The sequence below is a fragment of the Dama dama genome, chromosome 28 (genome assembly GCF_033118175.1).
Source record: "Dama dama isolate Ldn47 chromosome 28, ASM3311817v1, whole genome shotgun sequence".
Lineage (NCBI taxonomy): Eukaryota > Metazoa > Chordata > Mammalia > Artiodactyla > Cervidae > Dama > Dama dama.
The window spans coordinates 55,305,817-55,331,475 of NC_083708.1; positions in this window are offsets into that span (position 1 = coordinate 55,305,817).

The following is a 25,659-nucleotide window of genomic DNA, read 5'->3' on the forward strand; positions in this document are numbered from 1 at the left end:
TGATCTTCCTAAAACCAAAAAGTTAACTCTTTGATAATGAAAATGATCTTTTCCCCCAATACAAAGTTTTTATAAAGCAGAAAAACATAAAAGACTGACTTTAAATAGAAACATAAAATCAAAAGTCACAATAAAACATTAAGACAGAAGTTGATGGGGATTAAAAGAAATATAATAAATAGGGGGCTTCTTTGGTGGCTCAGAAGGGAAAGAATCTGCCTGCAATGCAGAAGACCAGGATTCAATCCCTGGGTCGGGAAGATTCCCCTGGAGAAGGGAGTGGCAACCCACTTCAGTATTCTTTTTTTTTTTAAATAAATGATCCCTTTGTATTGTGAGCAATGTGCGACACTGGCCTGGCTTTGCACTGCAAGCTCTGGGTCAAGATATAGTCTAATATCTACGCTGCAGGTTCTTCGGCACGATCTACATGCAGACCCGCAGAGCTGGGGTGGGCTGGAGGCAGTGGAGAGGGGACGGTCCCCAGACTGGCCTCTCTGGGCTGGGTTAGCCAAGGCTGGCATACCCCACGGAGTGATGAACAAATGGTGGCACGGCCCTTCCCAAAGCCAGCCTGGGGCTGCTAGGAGACTGCCCTTCAAATCCTCTGGGCCAGGCCATCCTAGGCCGCACAACTTTTCATTTCACCTCAGTATTCTTGCCTGGAGAATTCCATGGACAGAGGAGCCTGGCAAGCATAGAGTCCGTGGGGTCCCAAAGAATCGGACACTTTCACACTTTTCACAAAAGAAATATATAATTGAATCTAAAAATAAATTTCTATGTAAGAAATTATTACATTAGAAAACAATAATTTTCATAAAAATATTTCTGAAGCAAAAATAGCGCCATTGCTTATAACTTTCCATACAGTTTTTCTTTTGCTTCATAAGTGTATGATGTCAAATTCATTAAAAAAAAAAAAACGACTCCATGAAATCTCTTGAGCTTTTAAATATTAAGATTTAAAATATAGTATATTTTAAAAATAACTCTGTTTAAACTCACTTTTAAAAACAACAGAAAAATACTGGGTATGTTTGGCTTGAACTGAGCCTTGAGCTTCGTTACTTTATTGTGTTGAAATATTTTTCACTTCATGTATTCTCATCAATCTTAATGGCTATAATGTCTACCACCTCTATTGTTACTTCAAACTATCTCCCAAGTAACACTATACTTTTATGTTCTGCATACATATATTTGATGTTCAACTCCAGCTGAACATTCCTGGCTTCACCTCAAAGTCATGACCCATCTCATGAAAGTTCTCCTAAAACTCCTTTCTAGATTCTTTAGTTTTCTGATGGCACTGCTTCCCTAAATCCCAAAGTCTAAATAAATAAATGACTTCTAAATCATTTTAATATGACCTCATCAAAACAGTCTATTGGAATTTGGGAATAGACTTCTACCTATATTGTTTTTTTAATTTACATGTATTTTAATGTAATGGAAACCCAAGAACACATGACCTGCATAATATTATATCTGCTATATCTTCATACTGTGTCAGTTTCGCTAAGCTGGATTCAGATGCAAGAGAAGCGGACTTAGACTGTTAACCAGCAACAGGGATCTTGCGTGATTCCAGAATTCTCTTCTCTGACTAGTTTTCAGTTAAAATTGGATACAAGAGATATTTGCATAGGACTTGGGAATGAAAATAGAGTAGCCAACATATTTACGCTCAGATCGATCAGGCACTGTTGGGTTCACCCACATTGTAGTGAATCTGCTAAGTCACTCTGCTGGCAGACAGCAGCCCTGCCTGCAGATCTTGCAGCCCCAACCAGATCTCCTTACTGGATCCTGGGCTGGGGAAAGGTGAATCTCTGTAATGAGTGAACCAGCACTACTATAGGCCATCTGTACCATCCAAGATGAAGGCTTAGAGAGAAGCTGGGACAGATGGATGTGGAGCTCAATTCGTTCTCTTATGTTTCAGTTCATCCTTTTGGGTTCTAGTTTGTGCATGCTCTTCCCTCATTTCACATTAAGATGCAGGGGCAACAGTCTCCCATAAGTTGCCTTACCATTTCCCAGGATCTTGGAAAAATGAATCCCATGTATCACTCATGGTAGTTTTGCTTTTAATTCTGATGCACTCGCTCAAAAATGTCAGTAATGAGTGTAGGTAATTTGAATTTTAAAGTCACCCTTCTATGTAATTTTCAGTTCTATCTTTTCCCAGTCGTTCCCGTGAACCTTAGTCTGAGTTGCATCATTGTTTCAAGGGTAGTTTCTTAACTGATCTCTCTATCTTTATTCCTAAGAATTGGGAATATATATATACAAATGCTAATCAGACTGTTTTTTGGAGGGTTATAGGTCATATATGGGCTTAAAGCCACAATGTAGGGACAGTCAGGATGGATCAACTATAAGCGATCAGGTAGTAAGACTTATCTATTGAAACATTAGCCATCTTTTTGTTTTCTGTCATGTTTTAGCAAAAGAAATGTGAAGATTAAGATTTTGGTGGGAACACTAATTTTGCGCTTTGGGTCCAGGGATATATCAAATGTTTTATCCTAATAGGTTATCATCAAGAACTTTTGGTATCTGTCTAATCATTTCATGTCTCTATTATGTGATGACCATACTATGCTGTTTCTGTATATTTAATATTCAATAAACTGTCCTTTAGTTACCAGATATCTGTAATCATAATGGTTCTTTATCTGGCTTCTATCCTCAAACTGCTACTGCTCCAAATATTTTTTTTTCTATATCTTAAAAAAAAATAATTGCCAACTAAACACTTTATTGAGGTGGATTAAAGTGGTTGCTTTCTTTCTTTTCACTTGAACAATATATTTCTAACATAGGCAGTGTCCTTTGCTTTTTTCCTGCCAAAACATGGCTCAAAGCTTTTATCACAAATCCTTAATAATTAGCACAAATATGAGCAATATCTGATCTGGCAAGAATCAATGAACTTATGAGTATATGTTAGGGACCTTGAAGGGAGACTACAAATAAAAGATAGAAATTAGTCATGTAATGTCCTAATACATTAATCTTTATTTCAACCTAGGTTTATAATGTTTGTGATATGCACTCAAGTGAATTTCAAACTACAGTTTTTAAATTAATAAACTAGCACTAGGAACTAAAATTAATATTACAAAATAATTTTTAAAATATGCATTGTGGAAAATGATAGAAAGCTTGAGTCCCAAAGAAGTAATTCCTTGGGAAACTATTAATGTTCAGATGTATATTTATTTTTCTATATGATTCTCTCTCCTGGGATGGATCATGAGAAGGGATATGTGTTCAGGGAATACTGGTTGACTAAATAACTGAATGGACGATTCAGCTATAGCTAAGCATAAAATAATCTTATAACAAATTAGTGAAATGATACTACTTTAATTAAAACATTAATTTAATGTTTACAAAAGTAAACATCAAGAATCCTTTTCTGCAGTGACTTTCCACTGTATATGAAATCAATTCAGTGCCTTAACCTGGCATCTAAAGCGTTGAATATAATGGACCTAATTTTATGTGAATCACCCATTATTTTCTTTGCTAGTATTTAAGCTGACTTCCTTTAATGTCTTCAGGTCTTATTTTCACTCTTTACACCTGTCCTCATTGATTGTTCCACTTTCATATTTATTTCACTTCTGGTCAATATATAAGAAAAGCTATAGATTGGTCATATGTTTGTGTGTTTCTAGGTGTGTGTGTATGCATAAGTGTTGGTGTGTATATGTATATTGACACATATGTAATTCAAGGTTTCATCATGTTTATATGGTGTTTTTAAAGGAATCAGTAGTCAGGAAGCAATTAAATATATATAAGAGAAAGAGAAGGGGAAAGGTGATGATTGATTTTTGAGGACTTGAGAGAAATTATGATCAAAAGCATAGGAAGGATAATTAGCTTTGAAGGATGGAAATATTTCATTCAACTGAGAGTAGTGGGAAATGATAGGGATTGGAGAAGATATGGAGATCATTAGCTTGGTAAAAGGTTTTTTGCTACATTAACTCAGAAACTGAGTTTTTGTTTTCTCCAGGAATCATGGGGAACAGTAGTATCTCCTTAGAGTGAGGGCAGCAAAGATGTGATTAGACATTATGTTATGGTTGAGAAATATCTGGAAAATATTAATGTCCAAAGGCACTTCAAGTTAAATATATCAGATATAAATTAGAAATTTTCTCTAAAATTTTTATATTCTGATTAATAGCCTCAGTTTCCATTCAAGTGAGTCAAAGCAGAAAATTATCATAAGCCTTTCCATTTTTCCCTTTCTCCATATTGAAAAATATTACTAATGACTTTTTTCCCCCAACAGATCTGTAGATTGGCTGGGGGTACCTGAAATAGGCAGGGTGTGGCTGGATGTTTCTGCCAATCAGGGCAAATCCATTTATGTGTCTACCGTTTCCTGGGTTTAGCTGTCCCAGGCTGGGTGGATTTGTTTTATGTGTTTCTCATCCTCCCCTAGACTGGTGACCCTTTCTCTTGGAACTGTCAGAGGTACAAGAGAGTGATTATTTTCCAAACCCTGATTACATCATGCCTATCAATATCCATTGGCCAAAGCAAGTCACATGGCAAAGACCAGCATTGAGATATAAGGGCTATTCTTTGCCCACATGGAGAGAGCCCTATAAAGTTACATGGCAAAGAGCAGAGATGCAAGAATCAGTGGAGAATTGAGAACATTAATACCATCTACTGCTGAGTTAGGGCCCACCCTCATTCAACATATGCACTTTATATATAAGGCTGGAAAGATCAGTGTTTTGAGAATTTAAACAAACCTGGATTTACATCTTGGCTTTTCCATTTTGCTATTTCTAATATGGGGATTGTAACAACATCTATGTTTTTCCTCCACAATTTTATTGAGATATAATTGACATATAATATTGTACAAGTTTAAGTGTACAGCCTGTTGATCTGATTCATTTGTATGTTGGAGAATCAATGCATTTAGCTATGACCTCCATTCTGTCACATGATTATCATCTCTTTTTTTGTGGTAAGAACATTTAAGATCTACTAAGGTAGAAACTTTTAGTTATATCACACAGTATCTTTATTAGCCATTATCACTGTACTGTGCATTAGACCCTCAGGACTTATTTCTCTTTTGATTGAAAGTTCATAACAGTTTTGTCTGGAGAATTCCATGGACAAAGGAGCCTGGTGGGCTACAGTCCATGGGATAGCAGAGATTCGGACATGACTGAGCAGTTAACACTTTCATTTTCACTTTTCATATCATTTAACTAATATATCCACACTTCCCTCCTTATTCTACTCTCTGATTTTATGAAATCAGCTTTTTCAGATTCTATACATAACTGATACCACAGAACATTTGTCTTTCTCTGTCTGCTTTACGTCACTTAACGTAATGCTTTCCAGATTTATCCCAATTGTAGCAAATACCAGATTTCCTTCTTTCTCAAGGCAAAATAATATTTTACTGTATATATGTACCACATCTTCTTAATATATTCAGCCATTGACAGACGCTTAGGCTATTTACTTATCTTGACTATTGTGAATAGTGCTTGCAATGAACATGGAAATACAGATATCTTTTTGCAGGTTCCGTTTTTGTTTTCTTTGGTTATATACCCAGAAGTGAAATCACTGGGTTATATGGTGGTTCTATTTTTAATATCTTGAAAACCTCCATATTGTTCTCTATAGTAACTGTACCAGTTAACATTCCCACCAACAGCGCACTGATGTTCCCTTTTCTCTACATCCTCTCCAACATTTGTTATCATTTCCAGTTTTGATGATTCCGTTATAACCAGTGTGAAGTAATATCTCATTGTGATTTTGCTGATAAGTGATATTGAGCATCTCTTCATGTACCTGTTGGCCATCTGTATGTCTTCTTTGGAAAAATGTCTTTACAGTTCCTCTGCCCATTTTTAATCATTTGTTTTGTTATTAAGTTACAAGTTATATATTTTGGATATTAATATTTTATTAGATATATGATTTGAAAATATTTTCTCCCATTTCTAAAGTTGTTTTTTTATTTTATTGATGTCTTATTTTTCTATAAAGAAGGATTTTAATTTGACACAATCCCACTTGTTTATTTTTATTTTTCTTGCTTATGCTTTTTATATCATATCCAAATAAGTTGTTGACAGCACCAATGTTAAGAAGATTTTTTGCCATATTTTTTTCCTAGGATTTTTATGGTTTCAGGTCTTATGCTTAAGTCTAACAATTTCAAGTTATTTTTGTGAGTGCTGCAAGATAGGAACCTAATTGCATTTTTCTGCATGCAATTACCCAGTTTTTTCAGCACTATTTATTGAAGTCTATCCTCACTGGAAGGTCTCTGTCATAAATTAATTTGTGCATGAGTTATGTACCAGTTTGTTTTCTGTTCCATTGGTTCATGTGTCTATTTTTAAGGCAGTACCATGTTATTTTTTATTATTTTAGTTTTGTATTATAGTCTGAAATCAGGGTGTGTGATGCCTTCAGCTTTGTGCTTCTTTCTCAGAATTGCACTGGATATTTAGGGTTTTTGCGGCACCATAAAATTTAGAACCTTTTTTTATGTATATATATTTCTGTGAAAAATGCCACTGGGATTTAGATAGAGTTTTCATTGACTCTATAGATGGCTCTGGGTATAATGAACATTTTAACAACACAGTATTCATTCATCTGATCCATGAACATGGGTAATTTTTTTCACTTATTTCTGTCTTCTTCCTTTCTTTTATTAAAGTCTCTTAGTTTTTAGCATACAGATCTTCAGCTTCTTTGTTAAACTTATTCCTCAGTATTTTACTGTTTTTGATGCTTCTGTGAATGTGATCATTTTATTTATTTTTCAGATGTTTTGTTATTAGTATATGGAAATGCAACTGATTTCTGTGTGTTGATTTCTACAACTTCACTGAATTTGTTGATTAGTTCTAAAATGTTTTTTGTGAGTCTAGGATATTTTCTATAGAAGATGATGTCGTCAACAAGCAAAGACTGTTTTTCTTCCGTTACAATTTGGATGCCTTTTATTTCTTTGTATTGTCTGACTGCTCTGGCTAGGACTTCCAGTACCACATTGAATAGGAATAGTGCAAGTGGTCACCCTTGACTTCTTGATCATGGAGGAAAATTTTCAAACTTTAATCATTGAGTTTAAGGTTAGCTATAGACTTGTCAAATATGGACTTCATTGTGTTGAAGAATCTTCCGTCTATATTCCAATTTATTAACCATTTTTATCATGAAAGAATGCTGTATTCTGTCATACTTTTACAGTATCTATTGACAATTATATGATTTGATTTTTTTAATTTATTAATTTGGTATTATCACTTTTGTTGATTTACATATGTTTAACCATCATTACATCCCAGGGATAAATCCCACTTAATCATGGTGTATGATTCTTTTACTGTGGCATTGAGCCTTGTTTGCTAGTATTATGTTGAGAATTTTTGCACCTGTATTCATCAGGGAAATTAGTCTGTAATTTTGTTTTCTTGCATTGTCTTTATCTGGCTTTGGTATTAGTATAATGCTATTCTCTTAAAATCTTGTCTGCACATCTAATTCATCTTTGGATATTCTCAAGTCTTCTGAGGTTGGTCTTTCCTGCTATCTGCCACCTAGAATCCCAACACTGCTTGCCTGAAGGTGTTCCTGCCTAAGGTTTGCTGTGCCGTATGCTGTTCTGCATCGCTCAGTCATTTCTGAGTCTTTGCAACCCCAGGAACTGCTGCCTGCAAGGCTCCTCTGTCCATGAGATTTTTCCCAGGCAAGAGTACTAGAGTGGGTGGCCATTTCCTCCTTCAGGGGCTCTTCCCCATCCAGGGATCAAACCCGCATCTCTTGCATCTCCTGTATTGGCAGGGAGATGCTTGACCACTAGTGCCACCTGGGTAGGCCTTAGGGTTTGCTGCTAACCCCTAATTTATCATTATCTCACTTTCTATCCCAGGCTCCTGGTCTTGGTGCTGTACCATTCTTTCTTTCCAAAAGGAATTCTGGTAATAATTTTGAAATAATACGCTTTGACTTCTGGTACATTTGTTTACATGACAATCACCTCCATTTGAGTTTGTGTTCCTTAAGGGGTGTTTTTCATCTCATATAGTTAGCATCAAGCCCATGGTAGATAGTCAAAACAATCACTAAAGTACAAATGCATTTTCAGGTCTGATATTTTAGTTCTAATTATATTGCAAAGGGATTTTATGAGACAAAGGGATAATCTTTCTTAGAGTAAAATAAAGGTGTATCTTGTACCACACCATTGAAGTATAAGCGAGAAACTCTTTTCTTTTTCATATTTTCGTTGGGTTAATACCCCTCATCTTGCTAAACAGTAGATAGAATCCATTAATGATCAAATCCCATAACATTTGAATCACGCTAATTCCAGTTTAAAATTTGAATTTCTACCTCTAGGATAGGCAAGGCTTGTCAAAGAGAAGTGGAAAGAAGGCTTTTATTCTTTCCCAAATACTCTCTTCCTTATTGCCTGTACCTTTCCAATAATATTTCCTTTTGTTATTGACATTGGCAAGTATGCTGTTCTGTTCTTATTTATTAGTCCTAACTTTAACTGTCTTGTTTAAAAGATCCCACATAATTGACCCTCGAGCTTCTGGGTTCCTTTAGCTTGTTATCAGCATCTATCTAGTTGGGCAACCATCACATGTAAGAGACTAGATTCCAAACAGCTCTCTTTGGCATCTGTGGTTTCTCCTAAGATTTGCTGTGACTTAGCTGCTTAGCACTGATCCCCTTTCTCTCTGTGCGTGCTCCGGCGCTTCAATCACGTCCCCTCTTTGTGACACGGTGGGCTGTTGCCCACCAGGCTCCTCTGTCCAAGGGATTCTCCAGGCAAGAATACTGGCTGGGTTGCCATACTGATATCCAAATACCTTCCCCCCGTGCTTTGGCAATGCCACCATCCTCGTTGCCCTTGCTTCCATTGACCTTTTGGGAACTAAAAACCTCAGAGAATAACCCTTATCTCCTCCCTGTATTCAGCACTGTTTTCTCCCCATTCTTGAAACACAAGAAAACCAAAAATTAAATTGTCTAGCAAAACAAGGAGGTAAATTATTACTGGAGATATTTTTCTAATACAATCCTCTCGTGGTCAATATAATGAACAATAATACATCAGTTATGTATTAAATAAGACAACATGTCACATATTTAATATTGCTAAGACTTAGTCTTTTAGAGTTTGAGGCTATGCAGACAGATGTCAAATGAAAAAAGCTTGACTTTGTGAACCTCTTCTTTTTAATGTTTAATTCCATCCCTATTTTAAAGGAAATTTAATTTAAGGGAATTATATCCATATGATTCAAGTTCATTTGTATTTAACTGATCAATGTGTTGTTTTACAAGGCCTGTTTGATGTCAAGAAAGCAAAGTGAGTCCCCTTTCCCCCTAGGCTCTGAAATGCATTTTTTCCCCCTTAGAAGTATTTGGCAGTTTATAAATCCCACTACCAAAGACTGCACTTTGGTTTAAAATTCAGAGTGTTAAAACACGGCACAACATCCAAACGGGCAGTAAATTTCAGTTGAGAAAATAGCCTTTAACATAATGATTTTTCATGTTTTTCTGCTTATTTTAATTTTTAATTACAAAACCAGTTTCTTAAGGAAAAGCAACATCTTAATGGAAGCATTAGAGGAAAGAGAGTTCCCCATCATATTAGCAAAAGAAGAATTATAAGTAATTCATTAGATAAGAAAACTGAAAAGTTGGTGTCTTTGCCTTTTTTAATCATCTCCTTCCATGAAGAGAAAACATGGTATATTGAGAAATACTTAGACTTTGAAGTCAGTGTATGCTACTGTAACTTAAGAGGCACATGGGTCGAGGAGAGTTTCAACCTTTGTCTCGTGACTTTAAAAGAGTGGATAAGATCCCTAATCTTTAGAAGTGCCCAAATATGGGTCCTTGTCTTTCCCTTCATCCATCATTCCCTTTGTACCTGGGATGGATTCTACATTGATCTTTAATTTTGTATCCATTGAGTCCTCCCCAATATGCATGACTTTGAGAAATGTTTCTCAGAATGTTCCCCTCATTTGTCCTTTTGGAGGAGGGGGGATAGACTAGCTAAAATTACTTACATATTTTTGTTACGTGTTATAGAGATTATCAACCTTGAAGCTGATTGTGTGTTCTCCACTCACTTTATTACAGGAATGCCTAAAGGTACATGTCAAAACAACATTTGACAACTCTAAAGAAACACATGATCTCTATTTCTAAGTGTTGTCTTTAAGTTCTTATTCTAGTATTTATTTCTTTTTGACTTTGATTCTCTTAATTTATTATTGTGTAAATCAGACATATTTAAGGTCTTTTGGGTGAGTCAGGGTAAAAATAAATGAAGAAATGCACACTTACATACATAAAAATTCTGTGGCTAAACCTATACAGTGGAGGGCAGGCTGAGACCTACCCTGAAAATTCAGACTATAATATAGCAAGGACAGAAATCTGAGGGAAAAAATGATTAAGATCATTTTATATTGAAAGCTAATATTGACTGCTCCCATCCATGATTTGCCAAAGCATTTTTAAACTCTACCTTAAAATGTGGCTTTTTTTTCCCCCTTACATCCACGTTGACACATTTTTACAGAGAGATCTACCAAACTCCAAATCCAGATAGTTCAGGTATGCAAGCAGTCAGTTGGCATTACCCTGGGAGTCTGGGCAGGCTCATAAGGAAACAAATGTCTGAGATGACAGATGCCACTTGTGACCATTCTGCTTGGGGCGGAGCAGGGAGGGAGAAGCCGCTCTCCACAGGAATTTCTCTTTTTATTTTTGTTTTTAGGCTCATTTTATTGTGATTATCTTATTGTCTAGTAGGTAGGAATTAGAAAATAATTGTTGATTGAAAAAAAAATGAGCACCAATAAAGAATATTTCTATCATGAGTATGATTGTGATGCCAAAGAACTAGTTCCCAGAAACATAAATAAGAATATTTGATTTACTGGTCAATGTTCTTTTCCTGAGAACTTTGAAGTTCAGCGGATGAAAAGATACAGGATGAAGGTAAATCAAATTGAGGAATTCTGTAAGTGGGTGGATCAGGAAACTGGCTACTCCATTTTTTTTTTTTTCTACTCATCTTGAGTGTAGTTTGCCATTGGTAGTTCTCCAAACCTTGTGTTCCAGCAGATTTTTGTCTCTTTAGTCGCCTTCCTTTTTGTTATTCCTTCCTTTGGACCCTCTGTGGCTGTTGTGCTGGTGTTGGTGTGTATTTGTAGTAAGGAAAAAGGATGCTAAGGAGCTACAGTTGTATGATTTACAACTGTCACTATGTACTAGAATATATCCTAGACTTTGTAAATACAATAGTATCTTTCTTATTCAAATTCCATTAAACAACCGGTCACATTAATCAAATTTCTTATTTTCTGATTTAAAACATACTAATTGATGCCAACAAGGCAGTTAGCAGGTAGCTAACTCGTATAGCTACACATTTCTCCTGGTCATTACGTTGTATCTAAAAAGATGCTTATTCCAGATGTACTTACTATTGTTACTTTAGTTGAGTAAATAACACATACATAAACTGTGTAAATAAATATTCTAACCATAATTACGAGAACAGAGGCTATTTCTATTAATGTGAGTGCTTTGAAAAAAACTCAAAGCCAAATGGCTAAAACAAAATAAAAAATGATATTGATTTTGATGTGGACAAGAGAGCTAAAAAATTCTTTAAGACTGTGTCATCTTTCCTTTTAAAAATCCTCTGCTTTAACCAACTTATTTGCTTAACTGACCAACCAGTGGTCCCAGTTGTGCTGGGGAAGACATGTGCTCTAAGTATTTGGTGATGTAATGGAAATAATTGATTCAATTCATTCATCCAGAGCAGTGTAACAGACGCTCAACAAGCAGTCGATCATATCAGGGCACATTTGCTCTCTTGCCAGCCTAGACAATGTCTGATTAGACATAGCTCGACTGTACCCAGCCATGCATTTCAGAAGCCATAAAAAATGAGTGTTCTGCATACATATTTCACTCCTCAAGGGACACATTTTTTAAATAGAAGATTTTTGAAAGTTTGGTCAGATACTGGAGTGTTTGCTTTTTGGTCTCACTAACAGTTTTACACTTTTTCTTTACTCCAAAATATTAACCTATTTTGTTTTTCTTTTCATTGTCCAAGGAATCCCAGTAATGTATATTTAAAATCTAGGGATCTTTGGAATCATCCTTCCATCACATGCATTGCACTTGTGTATAGTTGCATCCCCTGGATTCAAGCTCTTATCTGATGTCACTCACATCTTACTGCTTAATTTTTATCCCTACTTCTTGTTCGCCTCTTGGGTCTCCACATAAGAGAACCAAAGGTAAATTTGACTTACAGCTATAAAGATGGTGGAGGTATATCCATAAACAATCCAACTAAGAAAATGTATAAGATAAAGGGACCAAAACACCATCTAATTCTAATACCAATGCCTTTGGCCACACTTTTCTTTCTATTGGCCTAACCAATTCAGTCCTCTCGACTGAAGGCAGGAGGAGAAGAGGATGACAGAGGGTGAGATGGTTGGGTGGCATCACCAACTTGATGGACATGAGTTTGAGCAAGCTCTGGGAGTTGGTGAGGGACAGAGAAGCCTGGCGTGCTGCAGTCCACGGGGTCACAAAGAGCTGGACGCGACTGAGCAGCTGAACTGAACTGATTCAGTCCTCTCAACTTCAAGCTCCCTAACCTTAGACCTTTCACTCTGCCCCCTCATAATGGAGGAAGTACAGCTTTAGGTATGTGTCTCAGGACATATCTTCAGCTCCACCTCTTATTGCCTCTTAGAACTACTCTTTTGTTTTGTTTGCCCTGGCTTGTAAACCCGCTCAGTATGAACTTAATACTTTTATATCTCTTCTTAGCCCAACAGATTTAAAAATTAGTTGATCTCCTTTGATAAACTATCCCCACCACAGAATCATTTAAGTTCCCAGTCTGTTGAAAGCTCCATAGCTACAGGCTAGTTCTACCACTTTCTCTTCCCAGCTCAACTTCTAGAATCTCAGCCAGTATTATTCTTATTTTGCTTTCCCCAAGGTTAGTATTAAGAAAATTCTCTCTGAAGGAAATGAACCCAAAGTGAACTTGAAGAAAGAATTTAAGTCAAACATGATATTTAGTGAGAAGGGGAAGATACCTCAGTCCCCAGTGTCTTATTAAGGACTTTCTGTAAGAACTCTGTGCTGTCCCGTTAATGGTAAAAATCTCTTCTTTCTCTCCAGTCTGGCTCTGTGTGATCATGTGTCTTTCCACAACATTAAATACCATCTGTAGGATGAAGACTCTCTTCTGAGTTATAGAATTTTTATTCTAAATTTCTCGTTGACATCTTCATTTGGATGCCTCACAGATCTCACACCTGATACATCCCAAACTTGGTTTTGAATTTCCCCCAAAAGGTGTTGTTCACTGTTGCCTTCCCCTTCTCAGTTAATGGAATGGCCATCTACACCATGGACATGATCGGGTCTCAGATCTAGGGTTTATCTTGGACCATCACCGTGTAAACCAGTGTACCACCAAGTCCAAAAATTAGACGTCCATGATAAATCTCAAATCTATCCACTTTTTTTTCTAATCCCCTATCACATTTCATAACAGTTGTCTATATGAGAAATGATATTATCATTTTACTTTTTCTATTTCTCCCAACTAGAGTGCAAATTCCTGGAGAACAAGGCTTCTGTCTGTGTGCTTCATTTTCAATTTGTAAGTGCTTAAAAACAAGACAAAATCTGACATAAAGTGGATTCTTGTTAGTGATTATCGAAAGATTGCCTATTGCTGTTCAGGTCAAGGTTGCCCCCATCCTCCCCAGGATTTGCACCTTGCCCACTGTGTGTTTCCACACTTTATACTCTTCAAAGCCACTCTCCATGCAACAAAAGTGGACTTTTCAATCATGACAGGATGTTTACTAGGGACATTTACTGCTGCCTTAGGAAAAGCATACTGGCCCAGAGCCAAAGGCCACAAACTAACAAACAGCCAAACAAAAAACAGGCACTGAATCCCCAAAGAGTGCCCCTACAGTGGAGATTATTTAGCCAGGGGCTTAGGAAGCACTGCCAGAACTTGCCCCACCAAAATCAATCTCTCCACCAGCCTCCCTTCACCAAGTCTTTCAAGTTAAGATTTGTGGGCCTGACAGGCATCACAGGGGCTTTTCTCTGGTATGGAAAAAGGAAGGAGTATATTCCAGCATCACAGAGGCACATTGACTGGTATCCCACCCAGGATGCTCTTCCAGCTCAAGGGGCTTTAGGGAAGACAAATGAGTTTGGGAGTCTGAGGAGTGGGATCAAAGACTAGAGCAGAAAGTGGGTTCTGCATGTGGCTGGACACTGAAGTGAAACGGGCTCTTCAGAGCCTTTGGGGAATTTCCACCTCTGAAAAAACTAGCATTTGTTGTGAAGGAGGAAACAGACAGAGCCGGACTCCATCTGAGGCCAGGCTGCGAACAGTTGGCTGCATGAATGGTCACCCTCCCAGTGGACTCTGAACTTGGCGCCCAGTGTCTATAGAAATGGCATACCAATGGAAAACCAGACCCCTGGATAAAAGAGCCTCAGGACTTATACTTGGTCTCTCTCTGTTGCCTAAAAGAATATGCTAACTATCTCTGTAACAGAACAAAGTCGTAAATTCTATTATGTTTATAGGGATATGACCACAGTCCTATTGATAAATGTCCACTGTTTATCTAGTCTTGTGACACATGAATCATGGGTTAACTTTGATCGTATCTTTTACCTTGTCCAGACTAGTTTCAAGGAATTTGGGGAGGTGGGTTTGAGCAAGCAGACTTAGGGTATATAAGGTTTTCACAAAAAGTGGTTGGGGTCCTTGGCTAAGAGGAGACTCTGCCTTGGGCCCGCCGGTGTAATAAACTGCACCCCACTATCTGCATGGTCCTTCTGAGTGAGTTTGTTTCCCGGAACACGTGGCTACAACAGTTGTCTTGACTTGGAGAAGACTTTGAGAGCTGATGTGTTGGCTAAATAAGCAGCAACAACTGCTGATGAATGAAGCATAGTGGACTGTGAAAAGAAAAGGCTGAAGTGGAACCAGTTTCCCTCACCCTCAACTCGCTGTGTGCATTTCGGGAGTCTGTTCCAGCCCACACTTAAATCAAGGGAAGAGAGGCAAAACAAGTTTGAGAATCAAGATCGAAGCTGACCTAGGCTTTTAATATTTGATAGGCTTTTACTATCTAACCTCCTTGCTCAAGAGTTTGTTGTTTGTTTGTCTGTTTTCCAGAGGACAGAAAAGGAGTTACTGGAGTATGTTTGAGGAAGAAATAAAAGGAAAAATAAAGTTCTGTGATCAATAAATCAATTAAAAAGCAAAAGCAAATTATTCCATGCTCTGGCTCAAAATTCTATTGCTTTCCATGGCTTCCTATTTAGGAAAAGTCAGTCTCCTGGCCAGCTGGCAGCACTGATGTCATCCGAACCCTGGGATCATTACACTAGCCCAAGGTCTCTGTCCTCTAATCAGACTGGCCTTCTTCTGATCCCCAGATCCCCCCACAAGTTGTTTGACCCCCCACAGGGGTTTCTGTCATGTTTTTCCATTGACTGGAGTATTTGCCTTCCCTGATTTTTTTAAAGCTTGTTCCTCAAGGATCTAGCTTAAATGTGAATTTCTTAAATGCTTCCTATGACACCCTCTTACCCAACTTGAACCCAATCAATTTCCCTTTGTCTGGCTTCCTCCTGGGTCCCCATTTCCTAGCACCAGAACCTGACAAAAATGTAGATTCAATCAATAGGCAATAAAGGAAAGACTTGAGCACTTATCACCTTGAAAGAAAAATCATCTGAAGCTTCATTTCTCATATAAAATTTCAACAGCATCTACTCTGTAAATTTCTTTCTTGAAAAAGGCTTAGCATTTCTGATAAGGCATTTGATTTTCTGATGGAGGTAAATGATATTATGACCTAATAATAAGTTAATGACTTCAACTCACAGTGATTTTCTGCATTATTTTTTTGTCTTACTTTTAACTTAACCATTGTGTTGCAAGAGTCAGGCATGACGATGACTAAATAACAGCAATCATTATCTAATTGTCTTCTTTTCTTATAAAATTTCCTTTCCAAGAAGAAATTTTGAAATAGGACTGCATAGGGTTCTTCTCTTGCAGCAAACTGAAACAAAACTTTTGACAGGTACAAATAATTAATTTGTCAGACATTTTTTTTATACTGTTATGAACATCTCATAAATATTCACTTGCTTCACAAGAAGTCATTCAAGTAAAGCTGGGGCTATGCCTGAATGGAAAAAAAATCACAGGAGACTCACTGTTGAGATTATTTTGTGTTTCATCAATTTTTCGGATGTTGAGATCAACTAGTGAGGGTTTGCTAACACTCAACAAAGTTGGTTTATTTCCACAGTCCTTGTTAATCAAAGTCGTGTGACTATTTTAAGAATGTTCTGTTGAATATGAGACCAATCCAAGTTAAGAATTTGGAGGAAGAGTCTACAAAAATGATTTAATATTGTGGGGGGTGGGGTGGGATATTCTGTAGGGGCTTTGGGTACTGAAAGCAATAGGTTTTTTGTCAGTGGTTTATGTCTAAAAAAAAGATTCCTGGACCTTTGAGGAATCATATAACTAATTATATCTGGCCAGTGTTTTATATTTGAGAAGTTCCATGATTGTGTTGAAGAATCCCATGGCTGAGATCATATTATTATATTGTTAGTGAGAAATGACCAAGTACTTAAAGAGACCAGGATATTGTGTAATTATATTCAGAAATGTTTTGGCTGCAGAAAATTATTTTGCTTTTGTCTGCAAGGTTTTGCTTGTGTATGTATTTATGTCTGTTTTTGCAATTATCTTTAGCTAATTGTATAATTGCTTCGGCAGTTTTCTGTATGTCTGACTGTCTCTGTAAGCAGTTATTTGGGAGTCGTTTATTTTGATGGCCAGTGACATTTTTCAGATAGCCTTACAGTTTCAAGTTAGGTCCCCACATAACCAATAGCATAGAGGACCAGAATGAGGGGTTCTAAGAATTTTTAGACTTTGTTTTTCATAACCCTGTCTAACAATGATAGCTAGCCATTTCCTTTTATGGAAAATGCCCCCATGGAGGAACATATTTGAATTGGCCTATTTATCTGTTTCTTCTTGTGACAGTCTTGAAAAGAAATGTTAGCACATGCCAACAGTTTCTTCATGTGCCTAAAATATTGTTAGATGTTTGTTTTTGTTCTTTTGTGTGTGTGTGTGCCTGCTCTTTTTTTTTTTTAATTGAAATGAGCTGTTTACAACTCTGTCCTCTCAAATGGAGCATAAACTCCTCTAGGTCCCTGGCTATAATTTATTCCTTATTTATCTCTGGTGCATAGTAGGTACCCAGTAAATATTTACTGGATAATTTATTGTTGTTTAGTTGCTAAGTAGTGTCTGACTCTTTTGCGACATCGTGGACTATAGCCCTCCAGGTGCCTCTGTAGATGGCATTTCCCAGGCAAGAATACAGAAGAGGGTTGTCATTTCCTTCTCCAGGGGATCTTCCTGACCCAGGGATTGAATCCCCATCTCCTGCATTGCAGGCAGATCTTTACTGTCTGAGCTACCAGGGAAGCCCTAAAATCCATCTGGAAGCTGCAAAATCCTGGCCATAAATGTCAAGCATAAAGTTTTCCAGTGGTGCTTGTATCCTGCTGAAGATGTTGATGTTACAAGTAAAATGTGGAGTTCCAAAAGGAAAGGAAATTTAATTGTGCAATGAACAGAGAACAATAACAACATCAAAAATAACCAAAGAAAATTATAGAGACAAAACTACTTTAAGATTGTTCAAAAGAAAGGAAAATGTATGGAAAAATATGGATATGACAATGTAGCCAGATGGGATATAAGGTAAATTCAAGCCTGGTAGACTTTATTTCCTCATAGAAGGTGGTACTATAAGCAGAATAAAGGAATAGAGACAAAATGGTACATGGAAACTTGGAATTGCTAAAATTAAAAAAAATCTTAGTAATATAAAGTTGAAGGTAATAATAAATAAATTAAATTTATTTAAATTAATTCATTAATAAGTAAATTAATTAAAGGTATTAATAAATAGCATGACTTTTAAAACTTAAAACTTCTCAACAAAATGAATAAATAAATATCTATAAACATATGTAATAGTGGGATAGTTAAATACACATACATATATATAGAAGGAATGTTTTTCTCAAGCTTTACTAACAAACTAAGTAATAAATTTCATGCCATTTTCATACTTTTGACAGTCATGAAAACTACATTTAATTATGTTCTATTATACAGATGATTTCATAGTGTGTAGAAGCAAAATGCTTATAAAAATGTTTACAAAAAAAGAAATATGTATAACATTTGTGAAGGTATAATTATGTTCCAGGTTTCTTGTAACTTATTCCTGTCATTGTAAAAATCACATAAATAGACCAGAGACACTGTAACATTGCTACCAATACTTTTAAAATAAGATAGAAGAAATCAAAGTAAATATGCTCTAAGCGATCTCTAGGAATCTGAATAAAGATGGCTTGGAGAAGGAAATGGCAGCCCACTCCAGTATTCCTGCCTGGAGAATCCCATGGACAGAGGAGTGTGGTGGGCTACAGCCCGTGGGGTCGCGACGAGTCGGACAGGACGGAGTGACTGAGCACGTGGGGGGGTGACAGCCTGCAGTTTAAGGTGGTGGAGGTTGGAACGTGCGTGTCTCTATGGACGTGAGCAACCCTGCATTTTTTATTAGAAATGTTTTTAAAGAGGAAGCTGGGTGCACCAAGATCATGACAAATGAAACAGTAAACAAGGTAAAAATTTCAGAGGGAGAACTAGCTATCCTGGTGTTGAAAAACGCCTAGAAGACTGTCTCTGCAAGTGAGCTTGAATTCAAATGGATCAAATTGTGTAAAAATTTATGTCCTAGTTCAGTTTAGTTCAGTCGCTCAGTCGTGTCCAGCTCTTTGCAACCCCATGGACTGCAGCACACCAGGCCTCCCTGTCCATCACCAACTCCCGGAGTTTACCCAAACTCATGTCCATTGAGTCGGTGATGCCATCCAACCAGAGGATATGATCATCCTCTGTCGTCCCCTTCTCCTCCTGCCCTCAATCTTTCCCAGCATCAGGGTCTTTTCCAATGAGTCAGCTCTTCGCATCAGGTGGCCACAGTATTGGAGTTTCAGCTTCAGCATCAGTCCTTCCAATGAACACCCAGGACTGATCTCCTTTAGGGTGGACTGGTGGGATCTCCTTTCAGTCCAAGGGACTCTCAAGAGTCTTCTCCAACACCACAGTTCAAAAGCATCAATTCTTCCATGCTCAGCTTTCTTTATAGTCCAACTCTCACATCCATACATGACTACTGGAAAAACCATAGCTTTGACTAGACGGACATTTGTTGGCAAAGTAATGTCTCTGCTTTTTAGTATGCTGTCTAGGTTGGTCATGGCTTTTCTCCCAAGGAACAAGCGTCTTTTAATTTCATGGCTGCAGTCACCATCTGCAGTGCTTTTGGAGCCCCCCAAAATAAAGTCTCTCACTGTTTCCATTATTTCCCAATTTATGTCCTAAAGTGAAAAGTGAAGTCGCTCAGTGGTGTTCAACTCTTTGTGACCCTGTGGACTGTAGTCCACTAGGCTCCTCCATCCATGGAATTTTCCAGGCAAGAGCACTGGAGTGGGTTGTCATTTCCTTTTCCAATTTATGTCCTAAGGAAATCTCAAAAACAATAGAATGCTGAGCTAACAATTAGTGGACACTTACTGCTGGATGTGGTGCTAATAGAAGAAAATTAGCTTGAATCTTACTAGAGAGATGAGAGAAAGGGAGTCAAAGAGAGACTGGCTAAAGTCACTAGCATCCCTGGAAGCAAGGTTAAGAGTGACTGTGTGCACAACCAAAGTTGCATGCCCTTAGGAGTGACATTAGAGTCACTACATCACATGGAAATAGACTTCATTGAAATACTCCAGCTAAGTCACTAAACAAATAAATGTTAGACTGTGTGGGCATTCAGGGTTGTAACAATATATTACCTTAAAGGACTAGTTTTCTATCAAAAAGAGAGAGAGAAACTTGGAAGAAAAAGAAAGTGTGACCCCAGGAAAAAATGCAGGCAGCAGATATTGTCTTAGATAAGCCCAGATGTCAGACATAGCAGACAAAGAAGTCAAGATCATATTGTAAACATGTTCAAAGAAGTGTAATAAGTATTTTTAAGGAAGTAAAAGGAGGTATGATGACAATGGCTCATCAGATAGAGAATATCAGTAAATTATTTTCAAAACTAAATGGAAATTCTGGATTTGAAAAATGAAATAGCAGAAATGAAAAAAATCACCTGCAGGTCTCAGCAGTAGTTTATCTGACAGAAAAAAAAAAAATCAGTGAATTCGAAGGCAGATAGATAAATATGCAATATAAAGAACAGAGGGAAAAAAGAATGAAAAAAAAGAAAATAACCTCCAAGAAATATAGGCTATCATTAAGTATGGTAACATGTATTATTATATACATGTATTGAAGTACCAGAAAGAGAAGAGAGAGAAAAAAAGAGCAGGAAAAGTATTGGAAGAAATAATGGCTGAAAACTTCCCAGAATATAATGAAAAGATATTACACATCCATGAAGAACAACAAACTCCAACTTGATGAAAACAAAGAAATCCATACTCAGATATTTCACTGTTGAAATGTTAAAAGACAAAGGAAAAGAGAAAAATTTTGAAAGACTGGCGATAAAAAGGACCCAGTTAAGAGAAATGGCTCTAATAAGATCAATCAATAACTTACTTCTGATCAGAAATAGTGGAAATCAGAAGGCAGTGAGAAGTCATATTTAAAGTGCTGAAAGAAAAAAAATAAAAGCCAATAAAGAATTATACATAGAAAACTATCTTTCAGTAATGAAGGTAAAGTCACTCCAAGTTGAGTGAAACTGAAAGCCTTTGTTGCTAGCAAAGACTCCTTCCAAGGTTAATAAAGAAAAATATCTGTTAGATAAGCAACAAGGATAGATTGTATGGAAAAAAATATTGTAGCCATTATCTTACAATAACTTCTAATGAAGTATAATTTGTAAAAATGCAGAATCACTATGCAGTATTCCTGAAACAAATATAATATTATACACTGTATTTCAATAGAAGAACAAATAGTAAGAGAAAATAAGATATAATAAAGGAATTGCTTCAGAATGGAAGCAAGTGACATAAGAAAGTAATTTTAATCCCCATGAAAAATAGAGTGCTAATAAATGTAATTATGTAGAGGATGATAAAGGACAATATAATTGCATTATCCTTTCTTTTCTTAAGTGATTTAAAAAATAATTGTATAAAATATCATATATGCAACTCTATTGTTAGGTCTGTATCATAGATTTTCTGTAACATAGAAAAATGTAATATATTGACTATAACAGCATGAAAGAGATCAGTGGGAATACATTTGTTTTGGAGGAAGTGTATGATGGTAACTTGAATACATTTAAATCCACAGGTTGAAATAAAAAGAACTGGAGATGTTAAATAAGAAGGTTAATATAACAAACTCTCTAAGTTTACTTGTTCTTTTATTCTCTCAGCTTCCTTAAAATACATAAAATTATGTACAGTAATCACAACAATGTATTGTTGAAATTTCAATATAGGTCATTAAACAAACCATAATAAATTGAAACGTAGTGAAATAATGCAAAGTATGTTCTGTGACCACAATGAAAAGAAATTAGAATAGAATACCTCAGGGGAATTTGAGAAGTTCACAAATGCATAGAAATTAAACAAAATACTCTAAATAAGCAATCAGTCAAAGAAGAAATTAAAAGAGAAATCAGATAATATTTTGAAGTAAATGAAATTGAAAGCACAGCATACCAAAATTTCTGGGATGCAGCTAAGGCAGTGCTTACAAGGAAATGTATCCCGTAAATGCCACATTAAAATGTTTTAAATATGTATAGAATTATTTCAAATCAATTACTAACTTTCCCTATAGCTCAGTGGGTGAAAAATCTGCCTGCAATGCAGGAATGCAGGGTTTGATCCCCAGGCTGGGAAGATCTCCTGGAGAGGGAAATGGCAACCCACTCCAGTATTCTTGCCTGAAAAATCTCATGGACAGAGGAGCATGGCAGACTACAGTCCATGACGTCCCAAGGTTGTGACTTGACTTAGCTACTAAACCCACCCACCTTAAGACTCTGTAGAAAGGAGAAAGTCAAGCTTAAATCCATAAGGAGAAAGGAAACAATAGTTTAGAACAGGTATCAATGAAACAGTGAATAGAAAAACATAAAAGACTGACTGAAACAAAAGTTGTTTCTTTGAAAATAATTAACAAAATTGACAAAACATTAGCGAGACTAACCAAGGAAAAATATAGGAACATTTGAATTGCTAAAATCAAGAATTAAAGAGTAAAAAAAAAAAAAAAAAAAAGAATTAAAGAGTAGAAATTACTATCAACCTTATAGAAATAAAAAGAAGCATAAACAAACACCATGGAAAATTGTATGTCAACAAATTAGGTCACTTGGATGAAATATACAAATCCTAGAAAGCTGCAATCTATTGAAACTGATTACCCCGAAAATAGAAAATTTAAATTGATCTATAGCAAGTTAAGTGATTTAATCAGAGTATTAATTTTCTAGAGCTGCTGTAACAAATTTCCACAAATTGAGTGGTTGCAAACCACATGAATTTATTCTCTCACGGTGTGGAAGGCCAAAAGTTTGAAATAAAGGTGACAGCATATCCGTGCTCCCTCTGAATGAACAGATCTTCCCTGCTTCCTCCTAGTTTGTGTTGGCCCCTGGCAATCGTCGATGTTCCTCTGCCTGTAGCTGCGTTTACACAGCCCTCCCTGTGTGTCTTCCTATTGTTCTTTCCTTCTCTTGTAAGGATCCCATTTATCTTTGATTTAGGACCCCATGCTAATCCACTCTGGGCTTATTTTAACTAATTATATATGCAAAAACTTTATTTCCAAATAAGGTCAGATTGTGAGTGGGTGAACATGAATTTTGAATGCACACTATTCAACTCAGACCAGTTAATGATTTAAAATCCTCCTGCAAAATAAAGCTAAAACCCAGATGGCCTCAATAATAAACTCTGTCAAATTTGGAAACAAGATGGTTGCTAATGCTTCAAAACTGTTCCAAAAAATAGAACACTTTCCAAATCATTCTATGAGACCAGTATTACTCTGATACTGAAAACAAACACTGATATCACAAGAAGATTATAGACCAAATATGTCTAATGAAAATATATGTAAAATACTATCAAACTGAATCTAATAACTTATAGAAAGGATTATATACTATAACCTTTATCTCAGAATTTCACCATACTATAGCAATAGCATAAAGGACAAAAGCCATATTGCCATCTCAATAGAAGCAGAAAACACATTTACAAAATCTAACATCCTTTCAAGATAAAACACTAACTGGGAATAGAAGGGACCTTTCTTGATCTGATGAATGGCATGCACAAGAAATCTACAGTTAACATCATCTGATGCTCTGACACAATTCTCTGACCCCAGTTGGTGTCCTACGATACAATTCAATTCTGACATGAACTACCCAGAGTTAGCTCAGATGATACAAGTTAAGGGCAAAGACCTTAATAAGGTTGTTCAGACTACAGACATTAGTCATGAGTGTTAGTGTCCTCAACAAGTTCACACTTCTGTCTAGGAAGCTAGAAATTTCAAAAGGTTTCATTTCCATCCCAACTAAGGTGGACTGCAGTACAGTTCTGATGCTAATCACCTAGAGTTAGCATCCCAAGTCACAATTTAAGGAGTGCCCTTACTTCAGACACCAGCTTGTCTTGGTGCTACTTAAACTTCTGGGTAACTGAGTCAGGGACCTCTCAGATTCACTTTTTTACTAGAACAACTCGACCTCATAGAATCCAAGAATGGGCTATGATTATTACTACATTTTTATTGTAAAGAATACAACTCAGGAATAGCCAGATTGAAGAGATTCATAGGGCAAGGTCTGGCAGAAGAGGTGGACGTGAAGCTTCCATGCTCTCTTGTGGTATAATCTGGGCATATCGCCCTCCCAGCTATGATTGTGTCCAATGACTATGAAGCACCACTGCACCTCGACGTCCAAACTTTTTATTGAGGTCATTAAGTAAGCATGATTTATTACCTACATTGAGTACATAACTGAACTCACTCTAGCCTCCTCATCTTCCACAAAAGTTGGGCTGGACCAGATTTTTAACCTTCTGATCATGTGGTTGGACTGTCTCGTGAACCATCCTCCTGAGGTATCCAGGGAGCCCATCACGAGTCACCTCATTACCATGACAGGCACTCCTATTACTCAGGAAATCACAAGGTACTCTGACATTCTGTGATAGAAATATTTGAAATACATGGAATTTGCTAAGAGGATAGAGCTCAAAAGTTCTTACCACAAAAGATAAAAAGAAAAAAATTGTAACTATGTGAGTTGGTCATATATTAGTTTAATTCTGTGTGATCATTTCATAATGAATGTGTATATCAAACCATCAAGTTATCCCCTTACTTAATTTGAATAGAACTTGATCTTTAGGCTAACCCTAAACTTCTTAAGAGCAAAGAATAATAGAATTTTCGAGTCATAGTGATCATCTTTACTGAACAAAATCTCCCCTTAATAACTAAGTATATTTTTGTTTAGTCGTGAAGTTGTGTTCAATTCTTTTGCAACCCCATGAACTGTAGCCCCACAGACTCCTCTGTCCATGGGATTTTCCAGGTGTTGCCATTTCCTTCTCCTTGGGATCTTCCCGACTCAAGGATGGAACCCATGTCTCCTATATTGGCAGGCAGATTCTTTATCACTGACCCATCAGGGAAACCTAAGTAGGAATATACGGATTAGAAAAATAACAACTGGACAAATAAAAGTGTATATGGTATAGATTAAAGATCTAGAAAGTAGATCCTTGACTTACAGTGGCAGGCAAAGCCACATATCAATGCATATTTACTCTTGTGTATACACTGGCTAATGAAAAGCCACACAAATGATGCTTTGAAATGTTGTCACACATGATAAAATTGTCACAGAAATTTTATCATAAACATGACTAAAGCACAGAAAACTTTCTCAGGGTCATCCTTCCAAGTTTCATCTTTTCTCCACAGATTCTTGAGAGACTATTTTAATAGGAAATGTACTCACAGGTCATTGACATTGTTTTAATATAAATCAACCCCATGTCCAGTCTCTGGGTATTTCCTAAGGGCTAGATAATCACAAGATTTTGTTTGCTTGTTTGTTTATTTTTACAAGGCTTTAGTTGCATGATAGTTGTAAACAGTCATTTTTGGGGACAGCTCTGCTTTATTATTGACTGCCCTGAACATCTCTTTTCAAGACAATTTGATAACAATTGGGAATGCTTTAACTTCTTCAGACCAGATTTCTTGTTTTAGACCAGATTTCCAACATCGTTTTAGATGTAACAGCTCCTTAGTATTTACTGACTGTAACTTATTCTAATAATGACTGTGCCTGATGTAAGCAGGTCAGTTGGAAAATTGGAAATAACTCA